This window comes from Neovison vison, chromosome 11, assembly GCF_020171115.1.
Source record: "Neovison vison isolate M4711 chromosome 11, ASM_NN_V1, whole genome shotgun sequence".
NCBI classification, from domain to species: Eukaryota; Metazoa; Chordata; class Mammalia; order Carnivora; family Mustelidae; genus Neogale; species Neogale vison.
The window spans coordinates 196,365,216-196,388,018 of NC_058101.1; the positions used below are offsets into that span (position 1 = coordinate 196,365,216).

Genomic DNA, 22,803 nt, shown 5'->3' on the forward strand with positions numbered 1-22,803 from the left:
ATGTTCTATTGCTATTCCTTCTGAATTCTCTAGCTTCTTTCTCTCCATGTTTTTTGTCCTGTAGTGTGTTTGTAAAGCATTTTCACTGAGATTGTTAAGCAACTAGCTGATTAGCTCCTCTGAACTAGTAAGCCAGGGTGCCCTTTTTGCCTCCTGTTTGGAGTAAAGGAAGTGAGTGGGAGTGAAAACATTTGCTTAGTGAGAGGAAACTTCACTGTATTATTAAATTTTCTCCCTATTTTATCCCAGAGCTCAACAGGAAGTCTAGGTCTTTAGACTCTAGACGGAACCTGATTTTGTGGGGATTTTGTATTGTATGTGTGAAAGTCCTTTAATACCTTCTACCTGCCATCCCTCCTATGTAAAATGCAAACCATCATAAAGGCACTCTACCTTCTCCCACTCTGGGTTGATTCCAATTACCCCTAAGCTTCTCACTCATGCTTCAGAAACAGGACCTCTAACCCTGTAACCTTTACTGCTGGAAAAGATGATGTTTTATGATTTTTGTTGTTGGTTTTTTTGTTTTGTTTTGTTTGTTTGTTCTTAAGGATAGAATTCCCCTCCTCTCTCTATGCCCAACCTTAAAAACAAACAAACAAACAAAAAACAAAACAAAACCTCTCTCTCTCTCTTTTTTTTTAATTCTACCAGCATTGTGAACACAGGTCTCTCTAAAAAATACAGCCATTCTAGGGAAGCATTCTAAAGAAGCAAATTCTTGACACTGACTGAGGAAAGAGGAAACGCAGGAGACCCTGAGAATCCCTGTTGTTCGCCCCCCCACCCCTCCTCCAGTCCTGAAGCAGGCATCAGCTGCTGCATTTTGTACCAAACCCTTGAAGTCCCCAAACTGAAACTTGAAAGCAGCGGAAAGTCCAAGTACAAACGCCAAGTCACAACAGTCATTGGAAAATCAACCTCTCCTGTCTTGCCCTGAAAAAACAGTGAAAGAAGCCGTATTTTTATAGCACTTAAATAATCACTGGAAAGGGAGAAATTGTGGGCAATCTCAATGCCAGCGAATGTTGCCAATTCTGACCTTGGTTACTATTCTTTAGTAAAAAAGGACAGAAGCTCAGATTAATAGATGTTGCTAAGAGCAACCCAGAACCTTGACATTCTTATTATGCCTTACGTGACATGCTAACTTAGAGTAGAATTTTTAGTGATGGAAACAAGGGAAGAACTTAAACGTGGTCTAGTTAGGTCAAATAGATGATGCTTTCTTGTTGAGGAACTTCTCAGTTTACCTCTACCTGAACTATCAGTTCTGATTCCAAGTGATCTGCTGTGCGGATGACCCTTTTTTCTTTTTCATTCTGTGGTGGTTGTGGAACAAATAGGTGGCAAACATGGGTGAATGAATCTGGAGTGTAGTCTTGGAGTACCCTTGGGTTTCATGGGTTGTGTAAGAGTGGTAAAAAAAAAAACAAAACAAAAACAAAACAAACAAACAAACAAAAAAACCAGCTCTGGAGAATGGACAGGGACTAACTGTCTCCCATAGTATATTCCTTGTACCTGTGACTAATCAAGTAATGCCTCCATTTGGCAAAAGTAGTTCATCTGAAGCCTCACTGTCAGACTGTCAAAGCTCACAAATATCGAATGTCACCAGCTTCAACTCTCTTTAAGGTCCACCTTCCCCTCCTACTTTTTCCTGAGTCCTCAAGTCTGTGTAACTTCCAGTATACCAGTTCCTTTGTGCACAGACTTCTTTTACCTTAAAGGTCCCAGGGCACTCACACAACAGAGAAGACTTATGTAGGGGAGGAAAAATTATTTTTTTCTCTATCCTAAGTTCTTAGCTGAGACCCATGTAATAAAAGAGAGATTAACGAAAGAAAAACAAAAGTTTATTATCATGCATACATCATGTATACATGGGAGATAGCTGGAGAAAAATGAGTAACTCCTTGAGGTAGCTTAGAATTCAGGCTTAAATTCTATCTTCATAGTGAAAGGGGAGAGGGGATGCAGGCTTCTTAGGGGAGAGTAAATGATTTCTAAGAAAGATGAATGGGCCCTTGGAAGAAAAGATGAGAGGTGTAAGAGTTTGTGACAAATCTGCCTGTGTGTAGTATTGAGTTCTAGGATCCTCTCATGTGACAAGAGTTAGTTCTCCCTGGTTGATGACATTCCCAGGAGGGGATTTATGACAACTGAGTTCCTTTTGAAGGATCTGCCTTGAGGCAGATGAGGGCAGTTCAGAAAAAGCCTCTCCCTCCATTTGCTTTTCCTAGTGCCTACAGCCCCAGATAACCAATATTCAGTATATGTGGGGTTGCATGTCCCAAACTCCTACAGTCATATTTTGGGGTGGCACATTCTGCTGCCTTTCACTTTTAAATGAGAACATCCATTTGCTGCTTGTTCTAATCCTATGAATTGTCTCAGATGCAAAGCATGCTTTTGTTGTTTTCTAGTTTAGTACAAGCTCAGACTTGCTCTATAACACCTGCATGAAGGTTGGTAATTTTTTTAGGATGATAGGACAAAATTTATTGAGATTGCTTTTTCATTGTCTTAGTATCCAAGCAGTCAAGAAACCACAATAAAGCAAATTATTTGGGTCTATTACAATGGATCACTTTCATCTTTTTTTAATCTTAAAAAAAAAGGAATACATTTTATATCAAGTGAGGAAACTTACATTTCTGTACATGAATTTACATGAGTTTATTTGTCCTATTGGGAGGTCAATTTGCTTTGGGGGGGGTGGTGTTAGGATAGTCACAATGGATTACTTTTAATTCAGAGTATGTCTGAGGACTGATTCTGATGCCAGGCTGCCTGGGTAAGAGACTGGATCCCACTACTTATACCTGTGTAAATTGGCAGGCACAAGGCAAATAGAAGGTAAATAGCCCCACCTTATGTGTTACTGGGAAAATTACCAGAGCACTCAGAAAAGAGCTTGACACATGGTCAAGTATGGTAAATGTTGGCTGCGATAAATACTGTAATTGTGTTAGTAGGAATCCAGCAACATTAGGATTGTATTAAAAATTTAATCCTAACCATCTTCCAGGATATTTACTAAACACAATTGTTAAATAAGTTGAACGTCGCCTAGGCACACACACAGAACTTTAGTTATCTGTAAATAAACCACTTATTTTGACGCATTATCGATGAAAGGGGCAAAAGTAGACACACACACTCAAATACTTGAATGATACAGTCCAGGAATGGAGATTTAACTGAAGTTTAATATAAAAGCAGATGCATTTTTAGTGAGATGTTTATCAGATATTATTTATAAGCAGGTAGTTTAAAGAGAATGAAGACTTGGAGGGAGTTTGGGGTGGGGCAGGAGAAGGGGAGAGGTGTGTGTGTGTGTGTGTGTGTGTGCGCATAGTTGAGCTTTTCTTCCTTCTTCTTCCTTCAAAATAGTTCCATGAGGAAACAACTCTCTTTCCAAATTTGCAGATATCTGCAAATAGTATTCTTGCCCCAGAGGAAAAAAAAATAGTTTAACATGATTCATTTGAAGCAAATCTCCTAGGATGTCCAAGTGGATTATTTATTGCTATTAGAGGATTGATTTATCTGCAGAAACACATATTCCTTCTCAGCAAGAAATCAAGACTATCCCTTGAAATAGGTTGATTAGACAGCTACCTCTTAAAGGGATATGAGGACCCCTGACATGTTCCCACCAACCCCCAAGGAGCTCCCCATATTCCGTGATGCTCACTTCCTACCTGGTCTGAAACTCCCACCCATGATGTCTACTTTGTGTTTCGGAAGTACGAATGACTTGCTTAAGATATCTTCCAATTTATCTGAGAGAAGAGAATGTACTCAACTTCTGTTAGCATACTTTAGAGCCTTAAATGGTCTCATAAGCTACTGTACCCTTTTAGGCTGCAGAGAGACATCCCTGAGAGTCGATGTTCAGTAGTGAAGAGTCTAGGCAGCAGAAATTTGAATTGCAGAGAAGAAAAGATTGAATTGGAGTACCGATCAAGGAAAGATTCTTTGAAGAGGGGGACATAAAGGAATCTCCTTATATAATGAATTTTTCTTCTGGTGGAAGGAAAATACAGAGCACGAAGTGGGAGACAGGGTAGGAACACTCTGGGAGAGCTGACTTTATCCCGCAGGAAATGGGTTTGCCTTCCTCTTACCCTGTGTCTCCCTGCTCTCCTAACTGGCTCCAGGCAGATCTGGAAAGGATTGGAGAAGCAAAGAAGAGATGGGGGTAGCAGGTGTAACATATGTTAACACTGTGGTCTTTGCTGTATAGCTCGCTTCTATCCTACTAACATGCTGGTCAGTGGGAATGAAACTTTGCTAGGGAAAGTTTGTTTTAAATAAAGAAACAAGGAAAGTAGAAGTTAATCAGCAAAACAAATCAGGGCTGCCAAAGTCACACTGCCCACCTCTCCCCACGCCCCCCCCACAAGACCAATCCTTGGTAACACAGCCCTGTTTTACCCGTTTCCATGTACTTTTGGTGACTAATTGTGATATGTAACAAACTAAAAATAATGGCAAGTATTTGCACAATTTCCTTTTCACTTTTTTTTTTCCTGAGAAGTAGGTATCAAACTTTGTGAAGAAAAAAGTATATAATGGTAGAGTTAAGTTTCCCTCAGTTTGATATCACTGGTATTTTGGTTGCTTCGCGATCGTGGGGCCGATCCCACCCACCAATTCATTGTAACGTTTCTCTTCTAGAGCCAGAATAGGACAGACTCATATACCATTCTGATCTGGGTGCATTTCTTCAGAAGGTACGCTGTGCTCATGGGGGATGGTGGCTGCCTGGGCTCGGGGCTAGCGAGGCCAGTTGGAAGTCTATGCATGCTTTTCAACAAAACGATTTCTTAGTGAAGTCAATGAAATAAAATGATGGGCACCAAAGAACATGAGTATGCCCAGATCGCTCCTCACATTCATGCCTGTGTGTTCCCAGTAGAATTTCTGTCCTGAGATTCTAGACAAATACCCGTGATTTAAACTGATTGACTTAGAAGAAGCCAGTGGGGAAATCAGAGGAAGCGAGGCAAGGAAGGTGAGAGGGTTATCAAGACCGCAGTGCAGAGTGATTATTTTGGAATTCTTTACTCTGCCTTATTTCGCAATGGAATGTTTGGGGGTCTTAGGAACACTGTGGGGAAACCGAGCCTCATCTTTGTCCTAAAACTCCTTCCTTGGGCAGCTTCTCTGTTGCAGGCATCCCAGAAAGTCCCTGCTTGTTAGAGGAGATGCCGCTTGCTTGTTAACCCTTCCTGGGGACACAGGGAATGCACTCATCGCCCTGTGCCCACCCCAGGCCACTCCATGCCTCCTGTGTGGAATTTCCCCAGGCTCTCCACCCCACTCCGCTCCTCTGGTGAACAGGACAGCAAAGCCCCAGTTCTGGTAGTTGCTGTCTGCTGCTCCGGGCTAGCTAGATGGCTTCCACCACTGACTCCCCAAGTTTCTCCGGCTCTTTTTCTGAAGTCACCCTGGCCTCGTATTACCCAGATTCTACTTTACCGTATGTTACTCCTCTAACTCATCATGGAGAAATCTACCCAAATCTAGCCCCTCAAAAATACTCAGTTCTCTTTACCCTTTCAGGATAAATTGTTTCCATCTTTGGATGGCAAAAGTAGAGAAACCGAGAGAATATATTTTAGTTACTGTATCTATTTTCTAGGGCTGCCATAACAAAGTGCAACAAATTAGGTGGGTTACAACAAAAGAGAAACACTGTCCCACAGTTCCGGAGGCTAGAGGTCTGAAATCAAGATTTGAGCTGGGACTTTTGCCCTGGCTAAGGACTCCAAGGGAAGAATGCTTTCCTTGCCTTTCCCTAGCTTGGGGTGGATGCCAGGAATCCTTACATTCCTTGACTTGTGCCGGATCATTCCAGTCCCTGCTACCATTGTCAAGTGGTATTCTTCCTTTTTCTTATGTTTTATAAAGACAACGGCCCCCGGATTAAGGGCCTACTGGAAACCAGTAGGACCTCATTTTAAGTCGATGACATCTGCAAAAACCCTATTTTCTAGATGAAGTAATTTTCCCAGGTATCGGGGATTAGGACTTCACAGTATCTTTCTGGGGCACAATTCATGCAACAGTAACCACTCCTGGACACTGGGTCATCCTCAAGCAGGGAAGAAGCTCCAGAGAATGCATCCCATGCTCAAAGCACACCCATCAGTCCCTTGTCACGGCACTCACCCCTCCCACATCCATGAAACTGACCCCCTCTGCAGGGGTCAAGGAGACCACAGTCTCCTCACTGGCAGGACTGTGGCCCAGGCTATTTCTGAGTAAGACCAGAGTACAGACGACTAATTGCCCCTCACTATCACTGGGCGCTTTGGTCTCCCTGAGAAATCCTGAACTGCTAAAGCACAAAGAGTCCCTGGAAAATAACTACATGAACTTTAAACCCACAACTTACTTCTTCCTAGTTACTACGATCATCCTTACAATAGATGACTCTTCTCTGACATCCTTTCTGTCACACTTTGAGGCCCTTTTTATCCACCCACAAATATTGAGATTGTCTTTCAAGGGGATGAGTTTTTCTAAAGCTTGATGCGTCCCTTGATTCTTGTGATACCAGAATGCTACAAAGCCCTGGAGTTATGTTTTTCCCACAGAAAAAGTTTGTAAGATTCACCAGTCTCCATCGCGCTTTCCAAATCCCCCTGAGGCGTTACTTTTAAAAGGGAAGTTATGACTTCCTCAATTCTAAATCAGGTTTTCAGTGTGCATACTTTTCCACAAAGGGGATTGGATATCAGGGCACAGATACCAGACGGTAGAATGTATTATTCTCAGGGTGCCTGGGTGGCTCAGGGGCTTAAGCCTCTGTTTTCAGCTCAGGTCATGATCTCAGGGTCCTGGGATTGAGCCCCACATCCGGCTCTCTGCTCAGGGGGGAGCCTGCTTCCTCCTCTCTCTCTCTGCCTACTTGGGATCTCTGTCAAGTAAATAGATAAAATCTTAAAAAAAGAAAGAATGTATTATTCTTGATGGATAATAATAATAATCTGTGTGATACTTTTAATCCTCCATTTGCATGCCAATTTGACTGAATATCTGGAAACAGAGACAAGAGGCAGAGTGAGAGTCCACTTTCTAAAAGTCAGTGTGTGGTCACTGCATCAGGCTCTGTAAGGACAAAAGAGAATCTACTGAAAAAAGAAATACCAACAGGCTTAGTTAGGTATGACAGAGCAAAGCCATTTTATAAATATTTTGGGAAGTAGATAGAAGAGAGAGTGATTTGTGAGGTGGTTATTTTGCATTTTGCCACATGCAAAGCCGATTGGAATTCCTCATATGCATATGGCATCTGAGCTGTTGGCCCTTTGGAGAGGAGTCTAAGTTCCAGCTCCTTCCATATTAGGGGAGGCGGCCCAGGGACTTCTGTATCCTGACGAGACTGTGTGCTGAAGTGAGCTGTATGGATAACAGTTGAAGGGAAGGATTTATTTATTTTTTTAAAAGATTTTATTTATTTGACAGAGAGAGAAACAGTGAGAGCAGGAACACAAGCAGGGGGGAGTAGGAGAAGGAATGCAGGCTTCCCACTGGGCAGGGAGCCTGATGCGGGACTCGATCCCAGGACCCTGGGATGACTGAGCCACCCAGGAACCCTAAAGGAAAGGATTTAAATTCATTACTGGGCCTGGTTTTTGTTTTTTGTTTTTTGGTTTTTTTTTTCTGTTGTTGTTGTTGTTGTTTAAAGCCATTAAAAGAGCATGGATACTTGACCTTGAGAAAAAGATGCAAAATAGTGAGTGGCATGAATCTTCTGGATTAGGGGAAAAAGTCTATTTAGTGGTGTCCATAAGAAAAATACTCAAAAGCAGATAACATCAGTTTTTTAAAATCCTATTAATATACCATTTTATCAGTCACAGCGGGCTTGGGTGCAAGGTCAGCGTAAAGCCCCTTCCAGGTTTCAGGGTTCCTGACGCTGGTTTACCTGTCCTAGCAGGGAGGCCAAGGGCCTGGGGGCCTGACTCCCCCTTTGGGCTGGCTCTCCTCTGGTTTGTGAGTTCTAAGGCAGGGCTCCTAGTTGAGCTACCCCCATACTCTGAGACAGGCCAGTGCAAACTGCCTTCTGCCGCCTGGGCCTCTGCCCAAAGGCCTGCTGGAGTCCCATGAGGGATCTCTGACTGTCCTTTCTCGTAGGAACCCAAACCAGACCTCCTCAAGAACATCTTACCAGAAATGCTGTGTCATCAGTGTTCTGTTATAACTCATTGAATGCATATGTTGTTGCCTTTATTTTTGAAGACGCGTAATTGCTGAAACATGACTTAGTCAAGCCTCTCAGACAGGTCCCTGTGAATGGGAGAGGGCAAGTGTCTCAAAAGAGAAAAGGGTGGTTTTACAAAAATTTATCTCATCCTCAAGAGGATAAAATAAATACTTGGGGATATTTCTTTCCTGTTTTTCAAAAGAAAAAAAATTTATAGTGACCTTTCTAAAAAACAGAATTGGAATTATACTGTGTTGATTTGCATCTTGTACTTTTATGTCATTGTTTTCAGAATATTTTCCCGATCATTAAACTATTCTTTTTAACTCATTAGCTGCAAAGGGAATTAGACAGTAAATAAATAAATTACAACACACCCCAATGATAAAATACTAAACATTTTACCTCTTAATATTAAAGGAGTCAGAAATTCTTCTGCATTGAGTACTGTACTTTTCTCATCTCTTAAAAAAAATCATATAAGTTACACTGTATATAAAATGTTATTTTTTTCCTGAAAAGTAGATCATGATAATTCTAAAATTGGACAGAACCATCTGAATGTGAGTCATTAGACTGAGAAGAGAAAGAGAAAAAGGAATAATTTTCCTTCCCAGAAAACTGAAGATCTGCATTACTCCTTGTAGTTCATGGGCTGGAAACTAGGGATGTGGGCAAATGTTAAATTGGATGATTTTCTAGAAGTAACTGACCCTGAGTAGTCATGATTCAGAGCCTTCAGAACTGCTACGTCAAGTGGCTGGACGGGAGGGGTGTTATCTCCAAATCAATTTAACCTAAAGATGAGCCGGACGGAGTAGGTACTCCCCATCCAGTTCTGCTCTTTACTTTTTCAGAAAAGGGAAATACAGAAGAAAAGCCTAGCTGTAGACCCTTAGAGAGGGGTCCTCTAAAAGACTGAAGATATGTTGGGATGCCTCAGTCAGTTAAGCATCTGGCTCTTGATTTGGGCCCAGGTCATGATCTCAGAGTCCTGAGCCCCATGTCTGGTTCCAGGCTCCCTGTTCAGAAGGGGGTCTGCTAGAGATTCTCTTTCTCTCTCTCCCTCTGCCCCTCTCTGTCTTTCTTTCTGTCTCTCTCTCTCTCTTAAATGAATGGCTTCATGTTAAAAAAAAAAAAAAAAAAAGGAGTGAAGACTTGCCCAGCTGCTGTGAGAAATGGGTAGAAAGTCAATGAAAAATCCAGACTCCCTTTGTTTTTCAAGCACACAGACTTCAAGAGTCTTCAGCAGCTTTGCTCTGACCAAGAGTTTTACGTGTTTAATACCAGTAGAACTTACACTGTACCACATAAGAAAATAAAGGAGAGTAAAATATAAAGAAGCAGTCTCTCTGAATTAGAGATTTAGCCTTTCTGTATGAGGATAAAATAACCAACATTAATAGAATTCTTATCTTTTGCTATTGCCTGCATGAAACACTTTACATGTTATTTAATTCTCACACAACCAGTGGTAACTACATATTCTGTTCTACCGTTGAAGAAGGAAAGTTTGGAGGACTGACTTCATTCATTCTTTCATTATTCCCTCATGCATTTGACTCCTAAAGTGTGACCACAGAGTTTAGGAGTTGGAGATACTGTTAGGAAAGGAATGGGCCATCATCTCTGCCTCCTCAAGGAGCAAACGGGACTCACAGCTGTGATTTCCATTGTCTGCCTGTCTTCGAAGCCCTGAAACCCAACACTACTAGTGTGATTTAATGACAAACCTGCAAGATCTCCCAAGAGACCAGCAAACAACATTGCATCTTCATTTATTTTTCTTCCTGATTTGAAAATCACCATAATTAGCTTTAGAATTAGGAAATAAAATTATTAGTGCCATTTTGCATCATTTTGTGATGGCTAAGGGAATGCAAGAGGTGTCCGATTCACCAGATTTAGAAACAAGGCCCTGTGGTTTTGCTAGTTCACCAAAAATAGTCTTATCAACCTCCACAGAGGAGACAGGAATGCTTTTATGGTGGGGGCAGTGAAGGAAGTTTTCGCCAGTTTTTGCTTAGAACACAAGATCTATCACGATTATCAAAGTTAGAACAGCAAAGACAGAACCGTAGCAAAATATTTTCCATGATTCCCAGACACAAATACAGTTTGTTTGTTGGGTTTTGTTTTTTGTTTGTTTGTGTGGCAATTCAAGGGTCCTTATCAAGCTCACCGCCAGGTGAAAACATTTGCTTGACAAATGGTAGGTGGGGGATGGTAGAACCAGAGCCTGAAAGCATGGATTCATGAACACTTTCTTTCCACCACACCAACCAAGGAGACTTCTTGAGTCGCTGGCATTCTGTTAGATCTCTGATCTCCACAAGGCAGAGAGAATCTTTTTTTTTTTTAAGATTTTTATTTATTTATTTGACACAGATGGAGAGATCACAAGTAGTCAGAGAGGCAGACAGAGAGAGAGGGGAAGCAGACTCCCTGCTGAGCAGAGAGCCCAGTGATGGGGGGTGGCTCCATCCCAGGACCCTGGGATCATGACCTGAGCCAAAGGCAGAGGCTTAACCCACTGAGCCACCCAGATGCCCCAAGGCAGAGAGAATCTTAATGGAGTCCTATTCTTAGGCTGGTTGGGTAAGTCCACAGACCCAGAAAATAAGAAAAAGAAGCACTCTGTTTTTGAAATAAAAATCTTCTTTTTTTTTTTAAGCATTCTAATAATCTTCACAAAAGTTATTCCCCATAGGTTATTAAAATTCAAATTATTTAGAAGAAATTGACCATATACACTTTAAGTATTTTTTTTTTTTTAATATTAGACTCCTGGTCAAGGGTTATATCACCAGGATGCGTATAACCTTAAAATTAAGGCCCATCATATTCCCACAAGAGTTACTCATCAAAGAAAGCATAAAACCTGCCTGGAGCAGATTCAGGGACAAACATTAACTAGTAATTTAAAACAGTGACTGAGGTGGTTTTATTTGTGTTTAATTATTTCTCCCAAACAAGCTGTTATTCTTGCTTTATCTTAAAATGTGTAGAAAGCCTGTCTTTATCAAAATAAAATAAGCCTAATCACAGGGCATCATTTGGAAATCAAATTTTTATTAATGCGTAATGATTTAAGAACCTTGACAAATAAGGCTTGTGTCTTAATAAACACATTTTATTTTTTTTTAAAGATTTTATTTATTTATTTATTAGAGACACAGCAAGAGAAGGAACACAAATAGGGGGAGTGGAAAGCAGGGAGCCTGATGCAGGGCTTGATCTCGGGACTCTGGAATCATGACCTGAGCCGAAGGCAGACACTTAAAGACTGAGCCACCCAGGCACCCCTAATAAACTCATTTTAAAAGAAGCTTATTGAAGAGAACCCCTCAGGCATTTCTTTTTTTCATGAAGGTATGATCTGATTTGAAAAAAACAAAAAATATTTAATTTGGTAATCTGGTAAGAAAATTATTGTTTTTGCTAATTTCAAAAGAAAATCAAAAGTACTGAAATAAATAAGATTGACTCATCAAAACTGTCCTACACTGAGTATGATAAAGAACCAATTATTGAATTTATTAAAATCTTCCTAACTTCTTCTATGTGAGTTCTATTACTTTGAGAGTAAGTCACTAATACACTATGTTGATTCTGCTAAAGATTCTCTCTCCCTCTTCCCCTCTCTGTGTTCTTTCTCTCTCTCTCTTTTAAATGAATGACTACATCTAAAAAAAAAAAAAAAGAGTGAAGATTTGCCCAGGTGCTGTGAGAAATGGGCAGAAAGTCAATGAAAAATCTAGACTCCCTTTGTTTTTCAAGCATAGACTTAAAAATCTTCAGCAGCTTTGCTCTGAACAAGAGTTTTACTTGTTTAATACCAGCAGAACTTACACTGTACCACATAAGAAAATAAAGGAGAGTAAAATATAAAGAAGCAATCTCTATGAATTAGAGATTCAGCCTTTCTAACTTAAAATCTATTTAAGTTAGCTGCCATGTGACCACAAGAAGTAATAGATCATTAATGCAAACTGTAGACATTCCTTAACAATCTGTCCAATTTCCAGAGGAGAAGAGAATTTACTTTGATGAAACTATTTCTATCACATCAGTGTTGATTGAAGGGAGTGACTCATTTAGTAACCATGGAGACGAGGCCAAGGAGTGTGAAGAAAGGACCGTGTGTGCGTATTTCCAGATGCTGCTGCCTTTGTGAACGCATCTGGCCGGAGATCTAAATCTGTTAGAAACACATGCAATGTCTCTAAAACCAAACTCATTTGGTTTTGCTTTCCCTTCACACTTTTGTTGATTCTCTGTAGTAGCCTCAAGTAAATATAAAACAAGGCAACGCAATACTTCACTCACAGGACCCTGTGTTCTTTCCAGAAATGTTTCTCTTATTTAAAGATGGGTGTCCCAATGTGCTAAAAACAGACCTCCTCTCAGACACATTTCTAATACTTCTATTTCTGAAATCCCTGGTCAATGTCCAGGTTTCTATACTATATTTATCTTTATCTGTATATTTATGTTTTTCTATTTTGCTTGCATCTGTTTCCATAATTTTCTAATATATCAATCATATATACTTGTAGGACAAACAGTACAAGAAAAGAACATCAAGAAGATATGTGCCTAATCCCCTTATTCACTCAAGCTAAGTCTAGTGTGTTAGTGTGTGAAGATATATCTCCTTATATCTCCTTAAATGTGGTTTCCAAAACTATCAATGGTTCAGCTTAAGTAGTTCCTATCAAGTGACCTTTGTTAGATTAAGTATTTCTGGGGATAGGTCTTTAAAAAAAAAATGAACATGTGAGGTGCCTAGGTGGCTCAGTTGGTTAAGCATCTGTGGTCAGCTTGGGTCATGATCCCAGGGTCCTGAGATCGAGCCTCCCATTGGGCTCCCTGCTCAGTTGGGACCCTCTCTCTCTCCCTCTGCTGCTCCCCCTGCTTGTGTTCTCTCTCTGTGTCAAATATATATATATATATATATATATATATATATATATTTTTTTTTTTTTTTAATTAGGATGAAGGGGTGCCTGGGTGGCTCAGTCAGTTAAGCATCTGTCTTTGGCTCAGGTCATGATCCTAAAAGTCCACATCAGGTTCCCTGCTCAGCAGGGAATCTGCTTCTCCCTCTGCCTGCCACTCCCCCTGTTTGTGCTGGCTTGTTCATCCCCCACCCCTGGCAAATAAATAAATAAAATCTTAAAAAATATATTTAAAAAAATTTAAAAAATTAAAAATGAGGATGAAATTTTTGGATATTTTTCTATTTAAAGTCAAATTCTACTAATATGTTGCCTTAAAAATTCAGCAAGGATTTCCTGAAAGGCTACAAAAAGAATACAAAAGTAAAAAAAGTATGGTCCCTTACCTCAAAAAAACCCCATAAACACAAATAACAAAGTAAGACAAGATGAAGAACCTCAGACAAAGAAACACATGAGTTTAAATGAGAGAATGAAGAATTTATGTTGTTTGCGATGAGTCTCTAAGAAATGGGTGTGATTTTAAGAGTAATTAGGAGTCAACCCAATGGAGGAACCTATCACAGAAAATGTGACTCAAAATCCTATCTACCGTGCTACACCAGTCATGCGCTCTTGGAAGACAGGGACCTGTTTTTATTATCTTGGCACCCCAAGACCCAAAACAATGTCTGACACATGGCTGGCCCCCAGCTAAAATGCGTTCATAAAAGTCAAATGAAGGCTAAAACGTAAAATGCACCTAAAAAGGAAATGCAAAAAATCTGGTTTTACTAAAGAACAGACTATAAGAAGGGTAATAGAGTATAACGTCCTGAAAATTAGGTTGGGAACATATTGTGCTGGGCTTGACTTGGAATTTATTAATAGATAATGTGAAGTCACTGTTCCTTTTCAAAAGATTGACCTTGCAACAACTGCACAATGCCATTGAGAGAGAGAGAGAGAGAGAGGGAGAGAAGGAGGGATGGGGTGGGGTGGGGGGGACAAGAGATAGAAAAACCAATGAAAAGATGATGATGATAACTTCATTGATACAATGAAATCGGCTGAAGCGATGAGCCAGAAATTAATAGCAGTGACCACATGTTCTATATGAACAATAGCAAAACTCGTAATAAAATCAACAGGACCTAGAATTTAGTGATCAGGGCTATAGCCAAGCACAAAGTTAGAATTTTGATGAACTACCTCTTGGGATTCCCACCACAGAATTGGAATACGCAGTTTCCCTCGGTGGAGAAACTGAGACTTGGAGAGATTAAGTAACGTCCTCGAGGTAGTGTTGCTAGAGCAGTACAGGATGCTGTATTTTGTTTGATCCTCTGGGACAGAGTTCTATGTGGCAGGTGTCCGGAGCCGACATTTAGAAGCTGTGTCATAGGCAGCTTCTCTTTTTTGAATGCAGAACAGGATCCACTAGAATATCCAGCACCCGGGGTGATAATTCCAAACTAGAACCTTGCCCGCATTGTGCATTTTGTGGGACATTTCCCACCCTTTTGTGACTCCTGGATGAGAGCAGGCTCTGACGGTTTGTAACTGTTGATCCAAAGAAAGCTGAAGGTCACTGTAAATATTAACAGGAGAAATGCTCGAAAATAGATGTCTAAATCTTTTTACAGAACTAGTCAAAGATTTACTGTAGTTGCTTTTTTAAAAAAGCTTTTCATTAAAATATGGGGCACCTGGGTGTCTCAATAGGTTAAGCCTCTGCCTTCGGCTCAGGTCTTGATCTCAGGGTCCTGGGATCGAGCCCCGCATCGGAAAAGTATTCTAGCATGGCTCGGAGAAAGTGTTTTGGGGACACAGAAAGAGTGAATATAGTGGATACCCTGGACACATGAAGAAGCTGACTTGTGAGTCTCTCTCCGTGTTTCAGGCCATGAGAAATACATGAGTGAGTTCAGATGCTATTTCTGACTGGGGAAGATAAATTGTATGTTACAGGGTTTAAACAGACTAAGAGCATTTTTAAAAACAACAATTTCTTAAAAAGAAAGAGTAATTAACTTTGGGGTTGAAAAGCCTTGAAGAACGGGTGGAATTTGGGGACATAAAAGGTTAAGGAAGTTCTAGATCCAGATTGGGAAGACAGCATGATATCATGGTGGATGTGAGAATTTGGGGACATAAAAGGTTGAGGAAGTTCTAGATCCAGATTGGGAAGACAGCATGATATCATGGTGGATGTGAGAATTTGGGGACATAAAAGGTTGAGGAAGTTCTAGATCCAGATTGGGAAGACAGCATGATATCATGGTGGATGTGAGAATTTGGGGACATAAAAGGTTGAGGAAGTTCTAGATCCAGATTGGGAAGACAGCATGATATCATGGTGGATGTGTGGAGGGATGTGGTAGAAACTGTGGGACTGAAAAAGGGAAAGAGTCAGATCAGGGGATGGCCCTGAGGTCATTACAGACCATTGAAAGTTGGCCTCTCTGGGAGTATCTGGGTGGCTCAGTCCGTTAAGTGACTCTTGATTTCAGCTCGGGTCATGATTTCATGATTCCCGTTAGTATGGAGTCTGCTTGGGATTCTCTCTCTCCCTGTGCCTCTGCCCCTCCTCTTACTTGGCACTCACTCGCTCTCTCTCTCAAGGTAAATAAATAGAATCTTAAGTGGGGAAAAAAATGGCTTCTCCAATGATGAAGAGCCCCTATAACTTCTGAAAGAAGGGAGTGAGGTAATTGGGTTAGGTTTTAGGAAGACAGCTCTGACAATAGTATGAATGGTGGTGAAGAGAGGTAGGAAAGTTCAGTGAGGCACACCTACTTGAGGTCTTAAAAACAAACTATAAATCTGATCATGAGATGGCCCAGCAGGACTGTCACAGAGATCAGTTCTGCAAGGATCACAGCACTCCCCAAAATAATTGCTGAAAGATAACTAACTAGCTCCTTCTGGTAGCTATGAAAACCATTAACTAGCTGCTCATTTTTCGGTATTTCTGTGCATGAAACTATCCCAAGTATTCAATGAAAACACACAAAAGTTGTTCCAGCACTGCTCAGGATCTAAATTTATACTGTCATTTTTTTTTTTTCTCCCCAAAATACCCAAGCATCCTCAAAGAAAGCCAAAGCAGTTACATGTAAGTCAAGGAACCCAAGATCTTTTTAGTCCTAGGCTTCTTGGATTGTTGACTCTACTTGGAAGTTGAAACAATGAGGGACTAACTTGGACCCTCAGAACTGCTTCCTGCTGTCTGGTTGGAAAGGAATGGGCAAGGATTGGAACTATCAGGCATTGACAAGCATGCTAAAAACCATGAAAATTGTCACTTCTTAGAGACCTGCACCTCGTATACAAGGCATACCCAGAAAAGTGTGAAGGAAGTAAAGGGGCTGTAAATACGTCGCGTTGCTGGAGTGCGGATTAGTACACTGCAGCTGCCCTCTCCTGTTCCTTATGAACCCAGGACATTGACATTCACTGAAGCTAGGTCAGCGTCCTGCTCTGTGGCTGTGAATGCCACCCGTTCCTCAAAGACCCTACAGAGATAACTGAACTAGAAAGATACATGCTTAAAAAACAAAAAAACTGCGTAATTGCAAAAGACACACTCCTCTCACACAGCCCCCAACTCTCTACTCCTTAACAAATACTGGAAATTATTCTAAGGAAATGACTAGAATAAGGCTCAGAATAGCGCCTGAAACAAATCACTGTCTCTGCTTTTTATGCGTATCGCGCATACTTGGTATTGGCCTGTGGGTCTTTTTTTTTTTTTTCCCCTAGATTCCCTTAAAATCTCACAGTTATTTTCTCATGATCCTCATAGAAATAAATCACTCTGTTAACATATGTTGCTTTGGTTTAAGCTCATTAAAACATATCTCGTTCCATGCAATCCATAATCCAAACTAAGTTGGTACTTATTCTCCAAAAACACAAGACCGTTTTCAAAGTTCTTAGAGGAGATGGAGTGAAAGAGTCCTTTTCTCTGTTCAGTGAAGTTGTTGCTGTGCTAGAGAAAGGTGTCTGTGTTATTTCAGGTGCTTCCTTCAGGACCAAAGTTGTACCCAACATACAATATGCCTTTAAATGGCTCTGGGATTGATTAATTTCTCAGATGTTTTCCTTCTTCCCCCTTTGATGATGTGAATTCAGCTCTGGCCCACTTAAGCTATTAGACAAATTAAATTATACTACATCTTAGAAAACTGGTTATTTTCCTGCACTCTGGGTACCCATTTTGGGTAGAGTTTTAGGTAACATTAAAGGACTATTAATAAAAGCTCAGGTGCTTCTAGTGGATAGACACAGAATATCAATAGTTATGAGGGCTTCAGCCTTCAAGTGAAGGGAAAAAAAAAAAAACAGGTGATGTTTTTAGAGTCAACGTAGGGATGAAGGAAAAGGATCCTTCTTGTTTCTTCAAGTGTTACTCTTACAAAACCGTTTCAAAATTCTGACCCAGAATAACTACTGATCCAGCCCTGATTCTGTTCTACTGTGAATCAGATGCCAAAAATGATTCACGGTAGATGACCATTCTGTAAAGCCTGAAGTGATATTCAGGATTTTCACACCTCAAAAATACCCCAAAGGGCAACATCGCTGCAGTTGCATTAGACTAAATTGCAGAAACAGTTTTCCATATAATGCCACTTTCTAATTAAATGCCCATGTGGATGATAATAATAATCATTAGTATTATTAAATGTAATTGCTCATAATTGATGAAGATTGAAGAACCATTTTGAGATCTCAAGAATTAGGAACTCTCCTGTCTTGTCAGAGCTCCATGGATGTTTTTATTAAAAACAAAAACAAAAACAAAAACCCCAGAAAATAATATACATCCCTGACACTGTTCTCCAAATAAGGAGACAAAGTTGATACGTCTCATCAACCTGTTTGATCACCCTGTCAGCCCTCCCCCTACCAACATTTATTTTTGTGTGGGTTATTCTGAAGTGTGATTAGCTCCAACATCTCTTACTGAACTCATGACCCTTTAACAGGTACCGGTGGTGTCCATTTTTAAAATGACTCGGGGCTTAAATTATTGTTTTGGCTAAAACCTAAAGAACTCATTTTCCTTCCTTACAGTGTTTTGCTACACATTAAAAAGGTTGTTTTGGAGGAAAATTGTAATCTCCCATAATAGGTTCCTCTAAATTATTTGGACGTTGAGCAACACAGACCTAATTATAAGGAACCGAAGTCTGTAATTACTAAGAGGAAGACCTCAGTTCTCTGAAGCAGGGCCCTTCCTCAAGTGATGGATTTAGTCTCCTAAAACGGGTCTTGTTTTCCCTTCTCTTCACTGCATTTGTAAACAAAAACCATTTTGCTCTTGCAGAAAGATCTGGTATTTTCTTATTCTACTTTACAGTAAAATATTTGGCTGCTTTGAAACTGTGGTCTAGGGTTCATCCTCTGTTTACACCAAAAAAAAAAAAAAAAAAAAAAATCTTTCTCCACAGCCTTTGCCTCCCAACCTCATTTGCATTTTGCATCTGGAGCAAAATGGCAGTCGAAAGTGAGAAAACAGTTTTGTCTTTCCCTGGCGGCTACAGAGTTTGCTTAGGGGGGTTCGCCGCTACCTGTTCTGTACTCTTCCAGAAAGGGCAAACAGTCAGTCACAGCAGTAATCTTGTCTAGAAATAGATAACAGATCAAAAGTTGCTGTCACATTCAGAGAGCAGGAGAATTAGGAAGTTGGGTTTTATTGCAATTCAGTTTTTGTTCACAGGGTCCTAGATTGTCTCCTGTGTAGCCCGACTGCTCCCAGGAGGTAAACAAAGCACGACCTTTAGCGTCACTCCCATTTCATAGGGGAGAGAACAGGTAGACAAAGTGACAGGCCTACGGTCATAAGGATAAGGAGATGCTGGAAACTTGGCTAAACCCTAAATTCCCCCCCCCCCAGCTTTACTGAGGTATAACTGACAAATAAAATTGTAAGATATTGAAGGTCTAGATGATTTGATGGATACCCTCTGAAAGGATGCCCCCATGGAGTTAATTAACACACCCATCACCCCACATGTTTACCCCTCCCCCACCTTTTCTTGGCGATACCATTAAATTCAGCATCTAAACCTTTAAAGCCCGATTCTACCTTCCTCATCCCACAATGCCTCTGCCCAAGGGACAGACTTCTCAGTATCTCCGCAGTGAAAAAATAGTAATTCATTCTTGAGATGATACGGTAAATATCTTTCAGCAATTCAGTGAATGCATTCTCTAGGTCTCAGAATCGAAGGATAGTAAACAAAATGTCTCGTGGCACCCAGTGTAGTTTTCACATAAAGTGGATTAGCAAGGAACACCTGGCACCCAGGCCCACCCTCTTAGTTATGGGGAAGATTTTGACTTTTTTGGCCGAGATAGGCTTCTGCAAATTTTTTTTAGAAAATGTCTATGAGCCCTAACAGTGTCCCTGTCCCTGTACTGTAAAGACAAAATGCATTATATGCACAATGCATTGTATATGAGGGAAGATACAGCTTGATTCATGAATTGGTTGTAGTTACCCTCTCTCTCATAAAAAAGTTTGCACTAAATGGGAGCATTCAGAATCTACTCTTATAACATCAACTCAGGAAAATGAGGAATTCAAGGCATTTTTTGCAATTTATTTTCTAAACCTCAGAATAAGTAATTTCGTTTCCTACAATACATTCCATGAATATTTTGTCTTTTGTGGTTTTGGCCTCTCTTAACTGTCAGCTAATTTTTACTGATTAATAAAGGGATAAATATTGGCCCTTAAGGGCTTTATATTTAAAGACTTTACAGATTTACAAATTCCATCTTATTAAATATATCATGTTACTGTTTGATGGCCCTCAGGTTGTTTCTTGAGGTACTGAATCATTTAAAATTCCACTGAAATTTCTCTTTAAATGTATTGTTATCATTAATAAGTTCTCTAAAAACTTAGAAATTAAATTTTGTATTTAATTTAGGCAATTGTTTTCAATTGTTCATTTCGGAAATTCAATTAAATGCATGGTAAAGTTAAAAAATAAATGTGGCTTCATGCATGTCTTTTGAATATTTCTCTAACAAAGGCTCAGTAAGGAGTGTTTAAATGTGTGAAACACTGTTTAGTATTTGGGATAGAAAACCGTGGAACATGGGAGTTATGTCTTGTCCTTGTCAAGAACTTACAGTCCTGTGGAGATAAGGCATTCAAGGATGGAAAAAAGAAAGGAAGGAAGGGAGGAACGAGCAGAGGGAGGCATGGAGGGAGGAAATAAGATCTTCAAAAGAGGCACAAGAGGTTAGAGTGCCACCAAGAAAATGTTTACTGCTAGGAACATGTCAACATTTCAACATGCGACAGAAGAAAAACAAATTTACCCTACAGTTGCAGACTTTCTCCTTGTAACTATGCATAAATATAAATTATATTATGTGTTTTATATATGCTAATATATTATATTTATAATGTGCTGGGTTCCAAATGCCACAGTCCACGCACTGGGATAAAAGCTCAGCGCTGTTACAGAGACCCCAAAACAATAGAGGCTTAAATGGGAGAGATGTGTATTGGCCCCTCAGGGAAAAGTGCAAATTGGTGATGTAAGATGAGGAACCCTGTAATGATTAAAGACCTGGGCTCCTCCCTCCACCTTGAACACCACATGGCTTCCCTTTTATGTTCAAGATGGCGGCCCAGGTCCTAACACCGGGTCTGCCTTCCAGTCGGCAGAGAGGAAAAAGAGGGAAGGAAAGAGGAATGTCCATTCCCTTTAAGGTCACAGCCCCTCGGAAGGTACACGCATCATTTCCATGTGAGACATTCATCGACCAAAATTTGGTCACAAAGCAAGGGATACAGAAATGTATTCTTTGTCTGGCTAATGCCATGTGCCCAACTAAAACTTCTATTCTAAGATAAGAAGGAAAAATGGGGAGGAGAGGACGCCTCTCTCTGCCAAGTGTAGTAACCAGGCTATAAGCCTCCGCGGCAGAACTCAGTTTTTATGTATAAGAAAGGAAGGTTCTTTGGGTTTTGTTTTTTTTTTTTAAATATCACATATTACTTGGGCTTTCACGTTCAAAACAGATTAGAAATGCATCTTGGATGATTTCACAATCAAAGGAGGAGTTCTCACCTTGTCAAGTGCTACTCATTTGCAGCTGAAAACTAACACCTTATGCTAAGCTAGTCAGTGCCAGATACAATTAATTAGATTAAGCTTGTCACTAAAATATCAAGACAAATGGCCTGAAACATGGCACTTTCTCCCTTTGCCTTGTTCCCCCAACCCCACCCCGTGTGGATTATTTACGGTAAAAAAAGTAGGTTGCAGGATGGAGTTGCAGAAACTGATCCTTATAAAGGTTACTCTGTACATCACATGACTGATAACTGAACGCCCAAGAGAAAAACGTATCCGAATTGTGTTAGCATAGACTGCCTTAACCTGAATCACTGTTAATAATTGATTACAGTGTATAGTTCACACTGGTTTTAGAGTCTATAAAAATAATACTGGCAAGTCTGTTTACGTCATTCTCCTAGGAACCTTCTAGATTTAGGATGAGAGCTGGGACTCACACCTGCTGCCTCTCCAAACCAGAAAGACTGAATTTTCCTTTTTCATTTTTCTTGCTAACCTCTCTAAGCAAGTGATTTGCCAGAGTAGTTTTTTTAAAGGCGCCATTTAGACAACTCTATTACATACTTTTCTTTATACAATAGGAAATGATAAGCTGTTTTATTGAAAACCAGGTTCTATTTTAGAGACATTGGGCTGCTATGTAATGGGATCCGATCATCCATTTATGGAACACATTACTCGTTCGGAGAGCAAAAATAGATCATCTGTTTCTGATCTGTAACTGTGGGTTTCCACACGACAGGTTTGCTTAGAGCGAAGCTGCAAAGGAGAATATTGCCCAAAACTGCTCTTGTAAAGATAGAACATAAAATCACAAAAATGTGGAGATCGAAGAAACAAGGTCCAGCTACCTCATTTGCAAATGAGGAGATGGAATTCCAGGAAGGCAGAAGGATTCCTGAGGACACCCGCCCAGTTAGCGGCCAGAAACTGGAACTTCCAAATTCCAAAGAAGTGCGCTTTTACAGTCAGGTTAACATGACTTGTAAGTGTCATAACATAGATGTCCTTGTGCACGGAGCTGCTACTACATGGCCAACCTTAGGTAGTTTGAAGCACGAATATGCCTAATTTCGAGAATAGAATAATAACCTACAACCGATGAGACAGGAGATTGAAGAGATTCTCAGCTTTCTCTTTGGTTCCTTGAACTTCCTGCTTTTGTTTATCTGCCCTATTTATCTAAACTTGTGGCTTCCCAGCTTTTCAAGTCTCATATATCTGACCCTCAAGCTCTTGGGTGGTCTTCCGCTGTGTCCAGGACGCAATAAAATAATGCTAATAATCATAGTGAATATTATACCTTACATTCCCTTCTTTAATTTTTTGTAGCAGATACTTTTCTAAGGATATTATTTTCTAAGTATATTACATATATTGTTTCATTATAATTCTGGAGATTAATTCCTCCCATTGATCCTGTGAGGTGTGCACTATTCTTTTCCCCCATTTTAGAGTTATGGAAACTGAGGCACAGAGGATGTAAGTAATTCAACCCCATTCACACAGCTAAGAAGTAGTAGTT

At 40.2% G+C, this 22,803-nt stretch overlaps 1 protein-coding gene across 24 annotated transcripts in view; it reads left to right on the plus strand.

The window, feature by feature from the left end:
- SORBS2 (sorbin and SH3 domain containing 2) overlaps positions 1-22,803 on the plus strand; it is a 344,555-nt gene that overhangs the window by 200,876 nt on the left and 120,876 nt on the right. For 2 of the 24 annotated variants that reach the window (XM_044225572.1, XM_044225584.1), the window contains exon 3: positions 4,690-4,745. The exons of the other annotated variants lie outside the window; for them this stretch is intronic. The gene's annotated coding sequence lies outside the window, so the exon portion shown is untranslated. The remainder of the gene's footprint in view (positions 1-4,689; positions 4,746-22,803) is intronic. 24 annotated transcript variants of the gene reach the window in all.